The 272-nt window shown below is 48.2% G+C and overlaps 1 pseudogene; it reads right to left on the reverse strand.

Annotated features, from left to right (window-relative positions):
* Positions 1 to 272, reverse strand: part of LOC119587666 — a 99109-nt pseudogene that overhangs the window by 31077 nt on the left and 67760 nt on the right.

Consider the following 272-nt stretch of genomic DNA (forward strand, 5'->3'; position numbering starts at 1 on the left):
AAGTGAAGAGAGTGATCATTATCCTCTCTTGTTGATCTCATTACCGGGGCTGCAATCGAAGGCATAATGCTATTTATGGTATGTTGTTCATTCATTGAGGTCGGGGCTTTAAATAGACACAAAGACGCCCACGGAGCGAAGGCGGTTTTCACGCCCGCACGCCCACACGCCCGCGGAGATGACGGTGTGGTGGTGATGCAAATATTTCGAGGAAGATTACGAACAAAAGAGGAGGCTTTTTATCATGTTGGAGAGACAAGGAGAGGTGTTGC

This window comes from Penaeus monodon, chromosome 23 (genome assembly GCF_015228065.2).
Source record: "Penaeus monodon isolate SGIC_2016 chromosome 23, NSTDA_Pmon_1, whole genome shotgun sequence".
In the NCBI taxonomy this organism is placed as follows: Eukaryota; Metazoa; Arthropoda; class Malacostraca; order Decapoda; family Penaeidae; genus Penaeus; species Penaeus monodon.